Here is a 22,163-nt window from a genome sequence, read left to right as displayed (position 1 = left end):
GGGCGGAGAGGGTTTCTTGACACTCTGTGAATGCCTCTCTGGCTCATATGGGTTGGTTGGGGGCATCCACATGGCACGGACATGAGAAGTAGCAGGGCAGCTGAGCAGAGCATCGAGCCTAGTCCCCTCCTGGTGGAACTGGGCAGGGCGCAGCTTTCTATTCAGGAAGGATCACAGGCTGGCAGCAAGGTCCATGCAGGGCTTTGTTGATGGATGTTTTTGAAAGGCTGGACTGGTGCTTCAGTCTAAACTCAGTGCTTGACAGTTGTGAAGCAGCCGACTGCCAGCGATTGCAAAGGCATCTGAACAGAATGAGTACAAACTAACCAGGTTGGGCAGAATTGCCATTCTCCGAGGAGATGCTGGTGTGCTCCGATAATGCTCCATGGGGGTGCCTCCCACATAATACCAGGCAGACATGATCTGCAGGAGGTCGTGCCAGTTTGCAATGTTGTTTATTCTCCTCAGAGAAGATTTGGAGACTGTTTTTGGTGCAACAGGAAGAAGCTGGAGACGGTCGCTTCATTACTTTGTAGGCAGTAACCATCTCCCAGTTTGTTCTTCTTGTTTACAATCTAAACAATATATTTAGAGATGCCATGGGTACAACTAATGACAAGTGCACCAAGAAACAAGACCAAAGTGTTTGGTATTGTGTGGTTGTACAGGAGGGGAAAGGTCATATGGAAGCAGCATGAGGTTATTGAGGCTGGACCATACAACATGTTTTGCACTCATTTAAGTAAACCCAGTCTAACCCTTTGCTTTGACTGTTACTTAGACCCCCACATATTCTGACATGCGTGTGTGTATTTAGTAGCCAAAATTGTTGCTACGGATTCACACCATGGAAGCCTTGTAAGAAATGAGAAAAGCATTTGGCGACGTGGATTTCTGGCCTGTTCTGTGAAACGGTGCATTCTAGAAAGAGTTGGTGTGTCCGACTGCTAAGGGTGACCTGAACCAAGAGACCACTGTCCTTTCTGATCCTCGGAGGGATTCTACCCAGTGGATAAGAATTTTGCAGCTCACAGATCTGTACACATTTCTAACCAAGGTATTTTGATGTTTTTTTTCCTATTGTTTACATGTTGGCTTTGCTCCTACAGTGTGGGTGGATACCGGATTGGTGATCGCTTTGTTTGTTGAGTTCCAAATGAGAAGAGATCGGCAATGTGAAAAACATTTCTGGAATATTTCCAGTGCCTTGACCTGAGGTTTGCTGGCATCACTAGATCTGTCAGCACATTGAATAATAGCAGAGTTTTTGTTGCTTGCTGTATAAGTCTTTCAGTTCCTTGTTCTTCATTTTGGAGTGTTTGACCATTGCGTATTCCAGGAGGGCCCACACAAAGTATTGGACACAGTACCTGGGACAGGTAGCTCTTGCTTTGCTTAAACTGTGCAGGAGAGTCTAGTGGTGTCAAGTAGGTATCAAGGTAGAAAGGGCTAAACACAGTGCTGGTGCCGCGTGGCATGGATGGGTCATGTAGCTCACAGTAATGGATAGCTCTGTCCGCTGCAATGTGTAGGACACCGTGGCAAGGATGTGTACTTCTGTGCATGGATATAACATACAATGTGATTGCCCAGGTGTTTCTTTGTCCTCCTTGGTGGTGCAAAGCATGAGAAAGTCACTGTTCTCTACACCTGGTTGGAGTCAGAGTGAAAGTGTTCCCTCTACACAGGTAATGTGTGAAACTGTTCACTACAGGTATTGGTTGAAGGCCGCACACTTTCGTAGCCACAATACATTTATGAAAGGTTACAGTGCAAACACAGGAAAACATTTGTTGTAGCTTAAAACTTTTACAAGAGTAGAATGATGAGTGTGTCAACAAGGCATGTTTGGCCAGATCCACCAAATGTGATGCCTCACAATATTAGAGTCACCCCAATACCCCAGAGAGGACGGAATATCTGAAACCACTCAAGCTACGTACTGTGCCCTCTTCTTGGCAAGTCACAATGCCAATTAGTTATGGGATAATATTTGAAGAAGTATCTAAGCAGATCTCTCCATCGTTCCTCCCTCCAACCTTTACCTGCTCAGGACCATAAACTTTAAACAAAATATCTGCGAGTGGACAACCCAGGGAAGTAACCAGCTAAGAAGACTATGATCATATGAATATTGTAAAGTGACCTGCAGAGCTGCTCTAAGCTGCCAGCGTCCTGAAAACCATAAAATACGCTAATCTTTCTTACTTCTTCAACCATCACATTGCTAAACGCTGCTTCCCATAACACAATCCCTGCATCTCGGTGGCCATTGCGCACAACATATAAACATTTCCACACAGGATCAAAATAAAGACAACACGCTCCAACTACACACTCTCCATGGTGTAGTGTGCCACCCCTGTATGCAAGCACTTCAAAGCCACACAACGGAGCAGTTACCACCATATAAATGTTGCAATACAATGAAATACAAGAAAACTCTCCTTTAGAATAATGTTGGACTGCAATGCAATATTAAAAATCTCTGTGACACTTAGTTTAATTGCTGTTTTTGCATTTTACAGTATACCAGATGAAGAAAGTATGTGGATTGTACAACAGATCAGAATGGTACCATATGCAATAATGTAATAGAGTGTACTACTCTTATCCTTGTATGCTTCTGTTTTTTTTAAATATAGAAATGTATTTCGGAATGTTTTAATGTGGATAGATTTTGAATAAACTTTTTTATTTTTTAATAATACATGTGGTAAATGGTTATTTGTAATGCCCAGCTCTTTAATATAATTGGAGATATTCAATATTGTATTGCACTTTGCGGTCCAATATTTTTGTAAAGCGGAGTTTGCTTGTTCTGCACTTTCAAAACCAAGACCCCTTTGTGATCAAAATTAATTATCAACTTGTTGAATTGAACGTGGTGATACCGTTTATTTGCAGAATGCAAATAATACACTGAAGTTACATATAGATGTGCAGATGTTTTAGGTACGCCCAGGTTCTTTGCGTGAGTTCAGATGCAGCACAGTAGTGAATGACTGCCGATGGGAGTGAGATCTGGAAGAGGGAGTGTGGTGTGTTTTACTACTACTTCATGGATGACCATAGAAGCATTTGCTCGTGCATGTACATGATCTACATTTCACAGATGCAAGCTACATAGCTCCGTCTATTTTTTCAGAGCTCCCCTTTCTCCTAGTATGACAAACCTCACCCTTTTACTAATTCTGGGCACTCGGCAAGGTCTTATGGCTCAGTGGACTAATGCACCCACTGCAGGAATCTGTCTTTGGCACCAGTGAGTCCACTTTGTTTTTCATACTTCTGTGGTCGATAAAATAAGTGACAAGCATCTATTAAGCAGCTCCTAGATTCCCATAGTGAATGTGTGCTTTACAGATTACAGTTACATGTTATGTAATGTGTACAAACGTGTGTGCTGATGTGTATTAGAGTCCCAAGGCCGGCAAACACAAAGTTAGCAAAAACAGGAGGTCTGAAGGCAAAAAGGGGAACACCACACCAGGGATGCCAGGTCTAACACATACACTATCATGATTTCCCTTACAATTTAGTTTAGTTTTTCATTTTTGCAGAGGGCTATCAGGTCTAAAATCCATTAATCTACCATCGGGCTCTAGTGAGATTTCCACCTCTCACAGAACCATCTAAAGAATACTAAAACCATGTATATTTGCCAAATTCTGTTAATTGTTTTTATATTTCCCATCACTGTCAGTGTTCAGACTAGCTTACAGTGTCAAATTTCAGTTCACATGTGGCTGTATTTGTCACTATTATAATCTCTGCCCAACATCTCTTTCAAATTACGAATTGTAATTATCACCTACCAGGTTTTGTTTTGTTTATTACTACTTCTGTTCAGCGTCATATCATGTTGTATAGTTGCTAAAATGATGACTTGTGATAGCCTAGTAAACCACTTCTCTGATCACTTTTTTCTCTCACAATATATATATTTGTTTTTGCTCCAGGTTGCAGATTGTAGTTGCTGAGACTCTAGTAGAGTGCTGCACCCTACATCTGAAGAGCCATCTGACCACGCGTGAGCCACTGTGGCCATTGCAGTCTGCGCGGAGTGTACCATCTGCTTCGAACAGGTCAGATTGTAGGGTCACTTTAGCCATGCCTGTGTCTAAATGTAGAGTATTTATAATCATTTTAGGGGACTTACATTGCTATACAAAAATCTAACAATAAGGCTATTTTTATGCCAACCTCTACTTGGATGTTATTGTAAAAGACACACACGTTCTAGTCTTGTCTTTGATGATCTAACCTCGTACGACTGTCTTAGTAGATCAGACTAATTGTTTGAAGGAACTGTAATAGAGTGTTACATGTCTTCCCAATAAGGTTCGAGGCAAAGAGTTTTCCTAGTATTAGTGAAAAATACAGCAGTTTCTATAAATAATGTGAACGGTCCAATTAATTTAGGTTTCAGTGTATATTGTATGTATTTGTTTGAGTTGTTATGTGGGTGTCACTGTTGATTGACATCCTGTTGTGTTAGCAATCCTATTACATGCATGTTGCATTTGCAAACAATTGTGCCAGAAGTTGTTCCCTACAGTGCTGTTTAGTGCAGACTAAATCGTGGTGCACATGGTTTTGATATTAAATAATTTAATGACAGTTGTGGACATAAGCAATATTAACAGCTAGCAGAGCTTGTAACTGCACAGAAATCATATTGTGTAGACAGATCCTTGACAACAGCTTGGAAACTATAGTGGAGTTGTATTGAGACCACATGATTCAAATTAAACTTAAAATTATGTTAACCTGCTGATCAATTTTAACCCTTCAAATAGTTTAATTAAGTGGCCTTCTTATGAGAAGCTTTCTAAAACAAAGTTTATACCTCGTTTTCGAGAGAGAGTCGGTGTGTGTGTGTGTGTGTGTGTGTATATGTATGTATATACATATATATATATATCATTGTCACCTCCTGCTCCGTAAGGGGCCACAGACCCTGCAGGGCGGCCTGGGTTACTGGGGTGAAGCATCCCACAGAAAATATCTCCCAAACACGAAAAGCCCAGGCACCAGTCCATGTTAAAATCCAAGCTTGGTTATTGAAGTCACATGACTGTGTATTTAAAAAGCACTGGCTCACTCACACCTGCTCTTACTTACCTGTGAACAAGGCATGCTGTTGCCGAAACGCATCAGTATTTTTTGTCTTGCTGCTCAGAAATGCTATTAAATGCTTGGATTTTAACATGGACTGGTGCCTGGACTTTTCGTGTTTGGGATATATATATATATATTAGAGTAAAGGACTCCTGTAATGAGACTCATGTTTCTTCTGTGTCTTATTTTTCTTCTCCAGCTCCTCTTAATTATTTTTAAAGGTGCCTGAGTCTTGCGTCACGGTGCATTTACAAGATGTTTAATCTGTTATCATTTTTTATGTTGTTTGACCTAGTTCAATATACTTGCGTTCCTTGCTGCCTTGGTTGCAGTGTGCGGTGCACGTGTGTGCTTGGGGTCATTGGGAGACTACCAGTCTAGCAGCTCATCGCTGTTAGCACAGGGCTCATTGTGACAGCCCAGCAGATGGAGATCCACGGCACCTGATGAAGGTCTCCTGTGCCTCTGCCTTCACCGATGCCGCCTGACTTCTGTGTGCAACCTCTGGTGGTATGCAGGTTCAGCCACCGGTGTATAGATGCTGCTGTTGTTTAAACTGTTGAGCAAGTTTTTTGTTACTAAATGAGTTGAGAACTACAAGCAAAATTTATTAATCTGTTCCACCAGGGACCATGAAGCAGTCACCACCTTCACTGACCACCTTAGTTGAGTGCCAAGATGTTCGGGCAGTGATGTGGTGGTTAGGTCTGGCCAAAAGGTGAAGTACTCTATTGCTATTTGGAGAGGATCCATCAAAGTTGGCTTGAAGACCAGGCAAGGCTTGGTTTGGAAGTTTGCATTGGCTGCTGCCTGCTTGTTCTATGGCACAAGGCCTTCCATTGGCTGTGCTCTGTTTTGTACATGCGATGGAGCCAAAAACCACATGCAGAAACCTTGAAGCGTGTAACATGAATGGGAAATCACCAGTGTGACAGCATATGCTCATGGATGAGTTAACCAGAAGATACATTCACCTAGTTTATGAGCTCTGATATCCTCCAGGATAATCCTGTTAATTCTGCAGCTCTGCGTCCTTGATAATGAGGGATTAACCAGCCTGAGAGAGGTTTGGAGCATCCTAAGTAACTCTAGGAGCCTGCTTCCCAGGCCTCGATGGATGGGCTTTGGCAGGAGCCATTTGTTTTCCAATAACGAGAATGGACTGGTCCTTTCAGGGAATTTTCGTGCACTCTTCCCGTCCTTCTATCGAAGGAGGGGAGTCAGTCTTTATATGAACAGCAGAGAACAGCTGAAGCGCTGTGTATTTTCATAGAGGTAGCAGCTCTCTTCCCATGTACCACCGTGCTGCAGGTGTACTTGTCGAATCGACCCGTTCGGACTTTGCTTTTTTATTTCTCATAAAGTTCCACAAAGATCAACAAAAGTCTTTAAGCAGTGACGTAACGAACCTGGGGCGTTCAGTGGTGAAGCATCTAAACATCCTCTACATGAATGCTTGTGCATGTAATGGTAACTACTTTAACTACACGTTTCGGTTCATTTTCCTTGTTTTCACGGTGGGTCGGTGGCAGGGCAGAGGAGGCACTATGCTCCCATGAATTTTCAACATTATAGGTCCCTGCCCTTAGCAAGACGGAAATGCAAAGCAAACATTACCTCCACCTTGCATTTTTTGTTCAATTAAGTACCCAGCGAGATGTGCCTACGAATCCTGTTTCTAAGCAGGTTCTTAAATAGCTTGCTGCTTTTGTTCTCTGAATTTTCTTTCCATGAATTATGCATCTTGCAGGTTAAAAGTGTTTTTTAATCTGTCTGTTTATTCAAGGCAAAAAAAGATACAGAAATTGGGTATTTTCAAGTGAGTTTCAATACATGTAAATCTAAGGTTGGAATTCTCACTGCAAACAAAATAGCAAAGCTCTTTTAAAGGGACTTGAAAGCATTGAAAGGAAATTGGTTATAACACGGGGTCCTTGTTATTTTGTCTCTCGTTGACGTTGCCTTTTCTCTCGTTATTTTTTTTTCCATCTTTTTGCAGCACTGCTACGTTTCACAGCCCCTTTTACTCAGTCACTCATCTCTATTCATCAGTCGTTTTTTCTCGGACTCCCTCACTCAATTGCTCTCTCTCTCTGTCCAGCTCATTTAGGACATGGCAAGTGCTAGCAAGACTGCTGGATCAGTGGACATTTTGGCTTATGTCCCCTTGGTGGAGGACAGTCTGCAATATTTAGAGATCCCCATCTGCTGGCAGGGATTTACCTAATGAAAGTGCATCTGCTGGTGTTCTTGAATGAGAGGAGAGCCACCATGTTGAAGCCACCCACTCAGCACTCATTCACTTTGCAGCAACTAGCCACCAAAGCTGGGGGTTGTTGCTGCTGCGGAAAAGATAGATGTCCCTTACAACCACGGAGTTTTCTCCCTGTGCGTCAGCGACATTTGAACATTTCCCTTTTAAGGACCACTATGGTGTCTGTAACAAAAACCATCGATGCATCTGATGTTGTGAAGAGGTCTTCTATTGGTGATTCTGGGTGGACGCCTATTGTTGAAACCTAGGTCAGAGTTAATGAAAAGCATGAACTGGATCACGCAATTAGTCACAATAAATAGGACCGCTTTATGCAGGTTACCAAAGATGGCTTTAGAAACTCAAAACCACCAATGGAGAGTTCTATAATTTTTCAGTTTGAAGATCATGAGTTGTCATTATTTAATCGAACGAGTTCAATATTGTTTACTTTCGCCTCAGATAATTTGGAGAACTTAGCACATCCTTCTTTTGTGTGATTATGAGGTGGGGAGGCAGGGTTCTTCTTTACTTGACAATCTCAGGGACAGTTTTGAGTTGAGTAAATTTCCCTTAAGTTCACAATGTCTTGTTATAAAAGGAGGGTTTTGTCGCTTGTGCATTCCAATGCTGAGTGGTCGCCTTTCCTAATGAAGGCCATTTGTTGCATGTATAGATTTTTTGTCTCTTCTAAGTAAGAGGTGCCAGTTTGATGATGGCTTAGGTCATTGCTTTGTTGCATTTGTTAATTTCTAAGGCAAGTGGCAGTCCTGGGGTCCGGGCAATGCTTACCTGTTCATTCACCATTACCTATTCCCGGAGATGAACTATAAATGCAGATAATCACTTGCTATGGACCGGACATTATAAAGACTTATCACCTTGAAAAAGTAATTGGCCATACTGTCAGTTCACTGGAAAGACTTGTCTAATGCTGGCTACTGAATGAATAGTCAACTCTGGCAAATGTTGATTCAGAGGAATTCTGAATTTAAAAAAATGTTGGAACAATTTGGAGATTAATTGATCTCGACAAATAGGATGCCATCTCTGAATCTATCTTAATAATGAGCCTCTTAAAAAGCTGCCATGTTTTAAGTAAAACTTTATGACCGAATTTCATTAGACCAGCTTCCCAGATAAACCCACTGAGTTTTCAAAGCAGCATGTGTGAAGCACAAACCATTTACCTCAACTCTCCAAAGTCTCTCTTTGACCATGTAACAGTCTCCAGTTCCTACCCCAGCCAGGCTGCCACCGTTTGACCAGACCTGGAACCACCTTTGAGACTAAGGAAAAGGCATTCATGTATGTCAAACTCATTGAATCTCCACGGACATCCAGAGAATTGTCACAGAACCCCCAAAGTGGTCCATCCCATTCCGAACCAACAAAGGTCTAAGGGATTAAGATCTCGCATTTAATTGGAATATTATGACATTTCTTGCTACTTCTGTGCCCCAACTAATCAGCCTGCAGAACTCCCCAAAGCCCTTGTTTAGTATAAGGGTAATAGATGACTCCATACTGCCGTGGGCACCTGGGTTTGCATTTATCAACCTGAAACATTGTGGAATTCTTGTGTTTTTTTGCTAATTTCTCTCAGAAATTATGCAGTTCATGCATTTGCTCGTGTAGACCACACATACGTAGCTCGTCATCTACACCCTATTTGGAACCATGCGTACTTTATACATACGTACATTCAGCATTTATTGACACAAGTCTGATTTGTGCCTGGAATAAAAAAAAGGCTACGGAGCTGCCCCCAAGGTTTCCAGGCCATTGAATTTGGAACTTATATTTTTTATTTAACTACACAACAGCAATAAAAGTACTCCACCCGCCTTTGAAGAGATTGAATGGACAGCACATCACTACAGTATGCATTATTTTTCCTGGTGTGAGAATCACTATCAGGGAGGCATGCCAGAGACCGTGGAATTGACCTACTGTTGTAAGTTGAGCACAGTTTGAGTCATCCTGTTAAGGATACTCCGATATATGATCTGACATTACGCCGCTAGCAGGTCTTTCTCACTTTCTGTTGGCGATGCTACCACTCAGTATAAAGAATCCAGCAGATCCTGTTTTAGGTCTGGCCTGAGTAGGCTCTGAGTGGCGGGACCTACGTTGTCTGAGTCACGTGAGGAATTTGTGTGTGTCCTCTCTTTTTCACAAGTTAATGCAGAGACTCAGTCTTCAACTAAGGAGGGAACCCTTCCAAAGAGAAGCCCGTAGTTAGAAGAAATCTAGACATTTATAATATTTATTTTTCATTTATTTACTTTACATTGCTCTAAGACCCAGCTCTATTAAACTAGATATTAGTGTTCTTTACAATAAAAAAATGTAGGGGTAGAAGTCTCCTTACAAAGATCAACTAGAAGCATAAACAAGCATTTGCAATGCAACGGGTCTCTCATTTGCTCGATTATTGCAAACTCCTAACCGGACTTTTTGCTCCACATAAATTGAAAGCAAAAAAACAAGTGCAATTGCACTATGTAAAACCCAGCTCGATCGTGCTGAAATTGAAAAACAAAAAACTGAGTGCGATTGACATGTAAATCCGAGCGTGGAAAATAAAAAGATAAAGTTGTGCAGAAACAAGCTGAAAACATGGAGCCTCGTATGTTTTCAGTAGTTGGCGGGGGACGCTCGAGGAGGGCTAAACACCGGAAAAGGCATGACGTATACATGCCTTTCATTAATGAAATCAAGCGGATTTTAAAAGGCAACCAATGAAAGTGACAGGGGTGACACGGGCATGGTTAAAAGCCCAAAGAGAGATTACAACAGGGAAGGAGCGCTTGTGCGCTCGACCCTAAAAAACTACTTTGTCAAGAGTTTGTCGGAGGCCGTTGCTTACACCAATGGTGCAAGACAGCTATGTAGAGGGCCATGCCGTGGCGGAGAGAGTGATTTCTTGCAAAGGAGATTCTGTCACCAGTGCAGCAGAAGCACTTTTGGCAAACTTGAGGCTGGCCTGGTGTTTTGTCATGAAGGTCTATTTCCATTATTTTTATTTATTTTTTGCAAAAAATCAGTGGAACTGACTATCAGCGAGTGTTCTCCCTGCGTGTGTGCGGGGTTGGGCACTACTGACAGCAAAAACAAGCATCTTATGGTCCATCCTAACGCAGCTACTGCCGAGTACCACAGCAGCGCTGGTTTGATCATACAAGCAGCATGTTTGCCCCTCTGCCTGTAATAGTGCGAAACATTACTTTGTCGATGGTGGCAAAAATTCTAGTCTTCACCCTTTTTGAATAGGGGTGGGAGGTAGACAAGACAAGAATTGGGGACAAGAATGAGATCTGGTACCAATTGTAATTCCCCATCATGTCAGTAAGGAATCTAGGAAACTGCCTAGGAGGAGAAACAAGCCTAGAGGCGAGGCAGAGAGTGTTGACCTGTGTACTGTTAGTGTTCATGAAACAGAACTTTTGAGTTTATCATGAACACTGCTAAATTGAATAATGCACAGAGTCAGGAGAGACAAGAGAGAGAGAAGGTGTGGCCTCAAATAAGGTCGTGCTGCGCCCGGAAACCCCGTAAAGGAGCCACCCCTGCCAGTGAGGCTGAAAGAGTGAGTATTTGTATTTGTGAGACTGAGAACCAGTGAGCTTGAATGTGTTCGTGTGTAACATTGAGTTGGAGCGATTATGAGAATAAGTATGTAAGAAAGTGTGAGTTCGTGTGTGAGGAGGAAAACCGCGAATGTGAGAGGGAGTGAGTATGAGTGAGAGAGTATAGTGTCTGCGTGTTTTATGATTGTGAGTCTCCCCCTGGCCATGGTGTAGCAATATAATTCTGGGTTTATGGCGGCATCCAAGGTAACCGGCTACCTGGCATGTTCGAAAGACTTCTTGGCATAAAGATGGGCACTGATGGCAAAATGCAGGCCTATATATACTAAAAGTAATTGTTGGCATAGGGCACTCTGGAACGATTCTGGCACTTGCATACTGGAGGAAATTCTTGGCATGGAGGCGCCTGTGACACAGTGCTGGCACTGGGACGTTGCAGGTAATTCTTGGAATGAGGGAGGGCACCCAAGGCAAAATGCAGACCCTGAAATACTGGAATACTTAACATAAGGAGGGCCCCTATGGCAAAATGTTAGTACTGACATACTAGAGGTAACTATGTGCCTCCGAGAGCATGGCATTATGGGGCTGTGGAGCAGGTTGGGGTAAGCAGGCCATGGTAAAAATGCTTGCTCTGGAATACTGGAGGTATTTTTTTAAATATTGACCGCCTATGGTATGTGTACAGTATCAGTGGCAAAATCTTAGTACTGGAATATTGCATGTAGTTCTTGTGGTAAGGGGCGACCCATAACCGAATGCTGGCATTGGCACAAGGAAGGTAATTCATAACATATGGGGAAATCACAAAGCAAATATTTTTACAAATGTGGGTGAATTCCTGGCAGGTATAATGCCCCACCACTTTCAAAGATTTGCTGCTTACTGACAATGAGCCCTGGTGCAACTGCACCTGCTGCGCCATTGGTAGCTACACCCCAGCTCACTTCCAGCCCCTCTTTCATTCTCCAGTGACTCATTCCTTCTAAGGCTCTCACATTTCTTCACTCACTCCCTTACACACCCTTTTACATATTTATTCGCCCTCTTAAACTCAGATTATCACTCGGTTTCACTCATTAATATACATTCTAACTTTCCCTCACTCACACTCAGACACCCACAAGCAGATAGACACATGCACAGAGAAACGACATTTTGTTTTACTTACCTTGCTGTCTCTGCTGGTAACTCAGAGGCTCCGTGGCAGCAGCAGAACAGAAATCTCATACTGAACATTGAAACCAGCAAGCCACGATTCTTAATGAGGACCCAGCCAGGGCAGCAAGGCCAGGTTTGAAAAGGGTAAGACACCCCTCAGTCCCCCTCCCTGGTTCCTGATAGGATTGGGCGCACAGCCTTATAAGAAGCTAGGACAGTGTTGGGGATCACGCCCCTGCCGCTCTGTGGCTTTTCATTAGCCTCAGGGATGCACTGATATGCGCCCTGACAGCCACATTTGAGCAGATATACTGTGCTAACTGAGGCATGCCAGGATGTTAGCTAAATAAAATAGATTATGCTTGTGTGAGAGTATCACATGTGCAATCCAGACATCCACCTAGAGAGTGCCATCTTTTTAAACAACACTCCTTAGATGGATCGTCACTTAGCCCGCTCACCCCCTTTCATCAGGAGCTTAGAGACGAGGCTGAGAGAGCTGACCTGTGCACTGCAGTGTACATGAGAACCCGAAAGTTGTGTTTTCATGAATACTACTAAATTAAATCATGTGTGGTATCTGGAAAGTCACGGGGAAGAAGGTGGGCCCTTCAACGAGGCAGGGATGCACCCTGAATCCCCTGATAAGGAGCCTCCACTGGAGGACGGAGAGCAGGCCTTTAGCTGGGATGGGATGGAAAGGTTGAGAGGGTGGTGGGGGAGCATGACAGGACACCAGCCTAGCACCCGGCTCCTCGCCTGGCTACGTAGTATGGAATCATATTGCGGAGGAGGGGGAATGTCAATATCATGAAATTTCAACATCAAGGTTGTAAGTGACATCATAATCTAGTTGAGCCTTGCTCTTGTCTGTTGCCGTCACTTGAATCTCCCAGTGCAAAACAACCCTGTTTTTATCCCATCAACAATCCATCTAAAACTCTATCTTTTTCATTTGAAACACTCTGCCATACACAAATGACAGTAAGAAGCAGGGAAATAGATAGGGGAAAGTTGGAAACTAAATAGTCGTTCTGGGCACTATAGAAAGGCGAGAAAATTGAGTACTGTAGGTGGGCACATGTGTTTTGACCGTCCACCACTTTCTATGAAAGGAAAATACCCCCAGAGGTCTTTCTGCAATGTCCCATGTGTGCTTCAAAAGCACCTGACATTTTTCACTTCGAAAAGATACTGTCCTGCGTAGCACTAGAATTCTCTCATGAGATCAAAAATACAAGTTTGAGATCAGAGGAAAGACTCATTTTATTTTATTCCCACGTAAAGCAGTCGCTCCCAGAGGTGGGTAAGCCGCTGAAGGCTCAAGCCGTATGCTTCACTCTTGCTTAATTTGAGGCACTTGTGGAACCTCTAGCTGAAGACGAACTGAGCCTCTGCCCGCCGTAAAGTGGTATGAAAGTGCTCAGAATAGTACTGTCAGAAATTGTGGTACTAGTTGATGGGGGTGAAACCAGACTCAAGCAGGAAAGACAATCTTTGTTAGGGAGAGGCGCAAGCAAACCTCAAATTAACCTGTGCTTATCCCTCTAGTGGCTTGGCACACAGCAATCAGGCTTAACTTAGAGGCAATGTGTAAAGTGTTTATGTAGCCCTTCAAACAGTAATAAAGTAAAAACACAACATAAAGAAATTCCGACGCCAATTTAGAACAAGCAGTTGCAATGCAATAGGTCTCGCATTTTCTTGAGTTAGAGCTATTAGCATTGTAAATTCATAACTGGACTTTTCTTGCCAGATAAATTGGTCAACCCTGTCTCAGAATTTCGTCTTTTACTGCCATGTTTTGTTGGTCAACAGCGGCTACTGGACCCTTGAGGAGAGACAATGGAAAATAAGGCTGGAAAAAGTATTTTCTTTTTATTTTAACAGAATGAAGTCTTGCAAGCACTCTTGCGTCACATTTCAACAAAGCTCTAATGAAGTTAACAATAGCAGAGCAGACTGAGGAGATTTATGGCCCCAATAAAGGAGATAAGCAATGCCCTGTGTGCAATGTCCCGGGAGACTCCAGATGCGAGGCTAAGCAAGTTTCACATGATTGCTTCTAGGCTTAGCTACATGTTTCTTTTTTGTACAATAAGCTTATTTTAGGAGCCAGAGGTGAAATAACACTGGAAAATAGCCAAAACAAACCTCAATGACATGGGGGGAGGTGGGTGGAATGGAATGCTGCAATAAAACGCAGGCAGCTACCAGCCTAAAACACCCACAATGAAAACCGAGCACCAAAGAAATGTCAAAGTAGTCCATCACAGCAACAGATAAAGAAACCAAAGTGGAATAATACAGTAGTTGGTCACTGCTTTGAAACAGAAAAAGGCAAAGCTGACCTCTAGCGAGCAAGAATTTTTAAAGGACACTGCAACCAACAAATGAAATCACTTAAGCCATAAGAAGTATATTAACAGTATACACGAGTTCGAATGCTTATGCTCAACCTAAAAATAGAGTAAATTTGAATAAATAAAACAAAACTAAAACAACAAAAATCCAATCAGTAGAACTATAGATATTAAAGATTTCAGTGAAAATAGTGCCACAAAGCGCACAACTGTTGTTATCTGGTCGCGCCGGACATGGACAAAGTCACAAATTTAGGCTGATGTGATGGAAAACAGGTAGGCTACAGGGGGCCACTTACGTCGCCGAACACAGTATCTTAAATCCTAGAGCACAGTTTGCAAGACTGCATTGTTTGGTGTTGGTTCAGATGAAGTGTGCAGTGAGGCTTTGCGGGGCTTTGCATCACTTCCGCTTGAGCTGTGTGACAGTTTGGGGGGCTTTGCTTCAGTTCTGATGGAGCTGACAGCTGTGTGGTGATACTTTTCGTCACTCCGTGTCAGTTCTGATCTGGCGGTCAGCTGTGCGGCAAGGATTGGCGGGGTCTTCGTGTCACTTTGCGTCAGTTTCGATGGGGTCTCAACTAGGCTGGCAGAAGCACCTTCAGGGCCACTTCCACGGGTCCAGGACTAGGTTCAAGGTGGGTGGAAGCCTCTTCTGTCTCTGAGGCTTCTGGTCAGTAGGCCAGCCAACTATTTCTTGGAGTCCCTCAGGGATCCTGGTTTTAGAGATGCAGGGCCAGTCCTTCTTACCCAGCCATGAGAGCAATAGGTCAGTACAACAGTCCTTCAGAGCACCACGGCAGCAGCATGGCAGTCCTTTCAGCAGCATAGCAGTCCTCCTTTCTGGCAGAGTCCACAGATCCAGAAGTGTACTGAAGAGTTGGGGTCTGAGGTCTGGCATTTATACCTGGTGCCCACTTTGAAGGGGAGGAAGCTTCTATCGGTTTCCACCCCCTGGGGTGTCAGGCATCCTTTTCCTCCCTGTCCTGGCAGCAACTTGTTTGGGGTCAGAATAGACCAGTGACAAACCCTTGGTGAGACTGCTCACACAGAGCCTTTGTGATGTGCAAGTGTGGTAGGTGACAGGTCCTTCTCCAGGTCATCTCAGAGTTGCACATCCTGCCAACTCCTATCTTCCGTTTGTCTCACTGTCTGGGTGCAATACACAAAGACTAACTGCCAGATACACCTAGTCATGTGACCCAGGATCAGGCCAAATGGTTAGGACAAGGAAATGTCATCTTTCTGAAAGTTCTATTTTCCGAATTGTGATTCAAAATCCAACCTTTCCACTAAAGAGGGCTTTTAATTACAAATATTTAGACAGCAAACTGGACTTGTCAACCTGCTCCCAATTGGAAGTTACAACTTATTAAATGTAATAAGGTAACTCCAATGTTATCTTATGGGAGAGGCAGGCCTTGCAATAGGGAAGAACAACTTTAGGAGTGTTTCACTAGCTGGACATGTAAAACTTAAAAGTACGTAACCTATGTTTTAAGTACACTGCACCTTGCCCATTGTGCTACTCAGGGCCTACCCCAAAGGTGAGATTTATGTGTTAAAAACAAAGGTTTAGGTTTATTTTGCCAGATTAAAATGGCAGTTTAAAACTGCACACACATGCTGCAATGGCATGCCTGAGACATGTTTAAAGAGCTACTTAAGTGGGTGGCACAATCTGTGCTGCAGGCCCACTGGTAGTGTTTAGTTTACAATCTCTGAGCACAAGTAACTTTCAGGGAAACAAACTCTGGAAGGGACAGCTGCTTGCTCCATGCCGGTGTATATCCAAAAGGAGACCTTTTTTTTTTTGTTTTCTTTTCTTAAAGCAGTACCTGTCCCTTGAATGGATATGGGTTTCCTTTTTTTTTTTTACAAAAAAGATAGAGGTCTGCTGTCCCTTCCTGGCCACTATGCCTGCATTTGCAGCCAATCCCGGAGGGTTGCAAATTGCGAACTGCAGATTAATAATGTTCATTATGCAGGTCTTTTTGCGTCCCTCAGCACATATATAATGTGCAATGCAGCCTCTTAGTACAAAGGTCAGATTGCAAATTGCATTCTAATTTAGAAGGCAGTCAGTGTGCAAATTGTACATCCCTGGGTTGTGCTTGAGAATTGTGCCTCAGGCCCAATAATGTTGCTACATTTATAACAGACCATTTATCGAGGACACATATAGGCCATATACAAAGGCCACATGACAACTGATTAATCCCTCTGTTAACCTGTGACCTCTGTCATGGACAGGGGGGCGGGTCATTCCATCACATCTAAAATGCCCAAGTCATAAGCTTCTTTGAATTTAAAAAAGTTTTCATATTTACACAGGACGTTTATTACACGATATACATGACAATTTGCTGGCTCGGCTCGTGCTCTTTAAACCAAGCCAGACCACTGGCTCGGCTCTCCCTGTTAATCCAGAGGTTGCTCATATCTGTTGAGCCTGTGAAAGTAAGTTCAGCGCTAGAAAGGGGGCGGTGCATGTGGTCCACCCAGTCTGCAGTCACCCTACACTCGCTTGCCTTTAGCACAAATGAGCTATACTCGGATTCCTGGCGATCTGGTGAACCGTGAGCGGGCGCCAGTGTGCGGCAGCGCGGCCTAGAGAAGGGCATCCGCTCGTGAGCTGAGGGCGAGCTCCGGCGGGCTCAGGTCCAGCCTCCCACGGCGTGCAGTGCACGCATTGCGCGTGAGGCCGGAGCACCGCGCCAGTCCCCACCTCTCTCCCCTCCTCTGGAAAAGTCAGCTCCCGTCCCTCGCTGCCAGGACTGCCGCAGAGCAGTGGGCGCGGACGCGGAGCAGCCGGGATCGTGAGCTGTGCGCAGGTACGTGTGGGGGTTCACTTTTAGCATTCACCCTTTAATCTTCTCACGTGTTTACGGCGATACTCAGTTGCGTGGCTGCTGAAACAATCTCCCCTGTCAAAATGTTTAATTCTTCATTAGCCCACGCACTCATCTGCATGGGTTTTGTGTGATTTACAGCTTCAAGGCGCGTTATTGCGAGCCGGTGTCTGGGTTAAAACCGACGTAATTAGGAATGAAAAATTCTGTTATTCCAGGCAGGAGACGGAAGTGCTATTTTCATTAGATGGGGCACATACAAGCGCATTTCTTTAGAAGCAAAATGTTTTAGTGAAAAAGAAAATAATAAAAAAAAAAAAACATTGACGGATGAGGAGGATGATTCGGAAAGTTGTATCTAAAAGGTAACCTCATTTGTGGCAAAACATATTTTCGCTTTCTGCAGAATTTATAATCGGATTTTTTTTTTTTTTACATGGAACTAGCATACATTTTGCATAAAGGCAAGCTGTATGTCTATCCTACATTGTTCAAATATGGCACTCTGTACTGAAACTGAAAGGTTTGTGTTTACATTTCTTGAATTTCTCGGAAAGTACTTGGACGACTGACAGGCCCACGTGGTAACTCTTTGTCTCGTCGGTGCTGGGGAGTGTTTTATCAAAGAATCAGGTGTAAACAGTGAACAGGGGAGAGAGTCGTCGCTGGCAGATGCCTCGGAATACCTTAAAATGTGAGACCTGCAAAAATATGAGGCTTAAGAGATGGAAAGAGGTGCGTCATGAAGTAAGTGAATGCCCCCAGACTGACCCTGTAACTGAGGGCTCCCACCTCTGAGAGTGAGCCACCAGCCTCGCTGTACTCATGGTAACACACCAGGTAACTGAGGACTCCCACCTCTAAGAGTGAGCCACCAGCCTTACTCTACTCATGCTAACATACATGGTAACTGAGGGTGAGCCACCGGCTTCACTCTACTCATGGTAATACACCCAGTAACTGAGGACCCCCACCTCCGAAAGTGAGCCAACAGCCTCCCTCTACTCATGGTAACACACCTGTTAACTGAGGGTGAGCCACTGACTTCACTCTACTCATGGTAATACACCCAGTAACTGAGGGCTCCCACATCTAAGCGCGAGTCATACTCTACTCATGGTAACGCACCCAGTAACTGAGGGCTCCCACATCTAAGCGTGAGTCATACTCTACTCATGGTAACACACCCAGTAACGGAGGGCTTCCGCCTCTAAGAGTGAGCTTCCTGTCTCACTCTACTCGTGGTAACATACCTGGTAACTGAGGGTGAGCCACCGGCTTCACTCTACTCATGGTAACGCACCCAGTAACTGAGGACTCCCACCTCAGAGTGAGCCAACAGCCTCACTCTACTCATGGTAACACACCCAGTAACTGAGGGCTCCCACATCTAAGAGTGAGCCACACTCTACTCATGGTAGCACACCCAGTAACTGAGGGCTCCCACATCTAAGAGTGAGCCACACTCTACTCATGGTAGCACACCCAGTAACTGAGGGCTTCCGCCTCTGAGTGAGCTTCCTGTCTCACTCTACTCATGGTAACATACCTGGTAACTGAGGGTGAGCCGAGGGCATCACTCTACTCATGGTAACACACCCAGTAACTGAGAGCTCCCACCTCTTGAGAGTGAGCCAACAGCCTTACTCTACTCATGGTAACACACCCAGTAACTGAGGCCTCCCACATGTAAAAGTGAGCCACCCTCTACTCATGGTAACACACCCTATAACTGAGGGCTCCCACCTCTGAGGGTGAGCCACCAGCCTCACTCTAATCATAGTAACCGGAAACTGAGGGCTCCCACCTCTGAGAGTGAGTCTGACACGGCACCCGAAGAGCTCCATTTCTAAGAGTAGTGAACGTCTGGGGGACTCCCACCTCCATGACTGGCCAGACACCAAAATGACTGTGTAACTGAGGACTCCGACCTCCTACAGTGGACAGCTGACAGACTGTCCCTCTGACTGAAAGCTCCCACTTGTCAGACTGGCCACCCAACATTCTGACCCTGTAACTAATGTTCCCACGTCCAAAAGTATGCAGCGGATCTGGTGATGACCCATCCAAGGTTCTGTAATGCCTGGAGTGGTCAGAAGTAGTTGGTGGTATTCAATGGCTGCTCATCCCTTGTTGACGTACAGCATATCTGTGTTAACAAGGGAACAAAGTACTTTGTAAAGGGATGAGGTTCATAACAAAGTGCAGTAGGATGTTGGTGCTAAAAGAAATTCTTCGCAAACTTCATAGAATCCTGCTGATGAACATTCTCCACAATGCGATGACACCGCCCCAAATAGGGAGCTTGAATTGGTGACCATTCATATGTCCTTGCAGAACACATATAGTACATTTTGTGAAACGTCTTTCTTGTGTTCAATGCAGAACTGTAGTAAAGTTAAGTACACGTATATACATATTATTATTTATATAAGGCAAACCTAGCCATAGGGCTAGTTGCAGGCAACAGTGTAATCAATCAGTGTTTATAAAACCCAGCTGCTCACCCGCAGGGGTCTCAAAACGCTGGGGGGTGGGGGAAATGTGTAGCATCCACCTGTGAGGTGGTTCTTAAAAAAGCCATGTCTTCAGTTACTTCTGAAGTTCAGGAGGGGGGCGGTTTGTCTGATGTGGTGTGGAAGGATGTTCCAGGCGGTGGCTGCGAGGTAGGAAAAGGAGCGTCCCCCTGTTCTGCTTTTCCTGATGCGGGGTACTTCAGCGAGAGAGAGCTGGGCTGAGTGTAGGGCCCTGTGGGGTGCATGGAAGTTGAGTCACTTGTTCAGGTAGGCTGGTCTGGTGTTGTGGAGGGCTTTGTGCGCGTGGGTGAGGATCTTGAAGATGATTCTTTTCCACGCATCGGGTTGAGGGCCCATGATGAGTACTTCTGTCTTGTTCACGTTGAGTTGAAGGCAGCTGTTTCTCATCCAGTTGGCGATCGCTTCCATGCCTTTGCGGAAGTTATGTCTGGCTGTGTTGGGTTCATTAGATAGGGAGAGGATGAGTTGGGTGTCATTGGTGTAGGAGACAATGTTGATTCCGTAGCTTGTGACGATGGCGGCCAGTGGGGCCATGTAGATGTTGAACAGCGTGGGGCTGAGGGAGGATCCGTGGGGAACTCTGCAGGTGGTAGGTGTGGAGTTTGCGAGGAAGGGGGCGAGTCTCACTCGTTGAGTTCTGCCGGAGAGGAAGGATTGGATCCAGTCGAAGGCCTTGTCTCTGATGCCGGCTTCATGAAGTCTGCGTATAAGGGTGTGGTGGGAGACTGTGTCGAAGGCCGTCGAGAGGTCTAGTAAGATGAGTGCCGATATCTCTCCCTTGTCCAGCAGGGAGCGGATGTCGTCTATTGCGGCCAGGAGGGCAGTTTCGGTGCTGTGGTTTTTCCTGAATCCAGATTGGGAGATGTCGAGGATGTTGTGATCTTCGATAAAAGAGGCGAGTTGACTGTTGATGGCTTTTTCGATGTCTTTCGCAGGAAATGGGAGTAGGGAGATGGGCCTGAAGTTTTTGAGGTCGGTAGGGTCTGCCAAGGGTTTCTTGAGGAGGGGGTTGATTTTGGCTTGTTTCCAGTCGTCTGGGAAGTAGGCGGCAGCTAGGGAGTGGTTGATGGTGAGGCGGAGCTTGGGGGCGATGGTGTCTGCAGCTCTGCTGAAGATGTGGTGGGAACATGGGTCCGTGGGGGCCCTGAAGTGTATGGACTTCATTGTTTTCAGTGTGTCTTCGGTGGTGAGGAGGGTCCAGTTGGTGATTGTTGGTTTGTCGGTGTCAGGTTTTGGTGGAAGGGGTTCTGAGCATAGGTTGTCCTCGCTGAAGCTGTCGTAGATGGTCTTGATTTTGTGGTGGAAGTAGGTGTTGAGTTTGTTGCAGAGGTCTTGAGAGGGTTGGATGTCCATTGTTTCACCGTTGGGTTGAGCGAACTCCTTGATGATGCTGAAGAGTTCCTTCCTGTGTGTGCATGTGAGGAGATTCTCTCTTGTATAGCTTTCTTTCTGGTGCTCCTGATGAGTTGGTGGTGTGTGGTGATGGCAGCTCTGAAGTTGCTTTGGGCTTCTGTGGATTTGGTGTTTCTCCATATTTTATCGAGGCGATGACAAGTGAGTCTGGATTCTCTGAGTTCTGGGGAACCAGCTGGCTTTCTTGGCGTGGGTGCTGTTGTTCTTTTTGAGGGGGGCTATGGTGTTGGCGCAGTTGGGGATCAATTTGTGAAAGGTGCATGCTGCAGTGTTCGACTCATTGTTGTGTGCTATGGTGAGGGCGGGGTTGGCTAGGGTGACGGTGAGCTGGTCGTCGGTGATTTTTGACCTGCTTCTATGTGATGGTTGATGCTGGGGTCTGATGATGGTGGGTGTGGTGAAGGTGAAATGGATGCATTGATGGTCTGTCCATGGGAGTTTTGGAGGTGTGACTGAAAGCGATGGAGGTTCCTGTTGTGAAGTTAGGGTCGAGGGTGTGTCCTGCTGAGTGCGTTGGTTCTGTCACGATCTGTCGAAGCCCTATGTTGTTGAGGTTGTCTAGAAGGGATGCGGTGTTGGGGTCTTGAAGGTTGTCGAGGTGTAAGTTGAGATCTCCCAGCATGGTGTAGTTGATGGCTTGTGCAGTGATGCAGTCAGTGATGGAGTCGGGGAAAGGTACGCAGGGTCCGTCCAGGTGGGCGTTAGATGAGGATTCCCCATTGGGTGGATGTTGGGCTGGTCTGTAGATTGAAGGGAAGGTGTTCCATCAGGCTTATGGAGTTTTCGGAGTCTTCAGAGTGTGTGCTGAAACGGAGGTTGGACCTGTGGACGATGGTGATTTCCCCCCCCCCTGCTCCTCCCCCCTC

The 22,163-nt window shown here is 45.0% G+C and overlaps 1 protein-coding gene across 2 annotated transcripts in view; it reads left to right on the top strand.

Annotated features, from left to right (window-relative positions):
• LZTS3 (leucine zipper tumor suppressor family member 3) overlaps window positions 1-22,163 on the top strand; it is a 220,302-nt gene that overhangs the window by 89,649 nt on the left and 108,490 nt on the right. For both annotated transcript variants that reach the window (XM_069204940.1, XM_069204930.1), the window contains exon 2: window positions 3,963-4,088. The gene's annotated coding sequence lies outside the window, so the exon portion shown is untranslated. The remainder of the gene's footprint in view (window positions 1-3,962; window positions 4,089-22,163) is intronic.

The sequence above is a fragment of the Pleurodeles waltl genome, chromosome 1_2 (assembly GCF_031143425.1).
Source record: "Pleurodeles waltl isolate 20211129_DDA chromosome 1_2, aPleWal1.hap1.20221129, whole genome shotgun sequence".
Lineage (NCBI taxonomy): Eukaryota > Metazoa > Chordata > Amphibia > Caudata > Salamandridae > Pleurodeles > Pleurodeles waltl.
Note: the sequence above shows the minus strand (reverse complement) of the source record. Positions and strands in the feature narration are given on the sequence as shown.